Here is a 454-nt window from a genome sequence, read left to right as displayed (position 1 = left end):
ACAACCATCTACAGTAACGTGTTACACAGAACAGAACCATCTACTGTAACGTGTTACACAGAACACAACCATCTACAGTAACGTGTTACACAGAACAGAACCATCTACTGTAACGTGTTACACAGAACACAACCATCTACAGTAACGTGTTACACAGAACACAACCATCTACAGTAACGCGTTACACAGAACAGAACCATCTACAGTAACGCATTACACAGAACACAACCATCTACAGTAACGTGTTACACAGAACACAACCATCTACTGTTGATTAATGGAAGACCCTCCCCTCTCCCTTTCTCCCTGAATCAATTATGCTTCCTAATTTTTAAATTTATGATATAAAAGAAGTTTGTTTGTTTTTGAATTTCGCGCAAAGCTACACGAGGGCTATCTGCGCTAGCCGTCCCTAATTTAACAGTGTAAGACTAGAGGAAGGCAGCTAGTCATC

The sequence above is a fragment of the Limulus polyphemus genome, unplaced genomic scaffold (genome assembly GCF_000517525.1).
Source record: "Limulus polyphemus unplaced genomic scaffold, Limulus_polyphemus-2.1.2 Scaffold4383, whole genome shotgun sequence".
In the NCBI taxonomy this organism is placed as follows: domain Eukaryota; kingdom Metazoa; phylum Arthropoda; class Merostomata; order Xiphosura; family Limulidae; genus Limulus; species Limulus polyphemus.
This window is presented reverse-complemented; position numbering follows the sequence as displayed.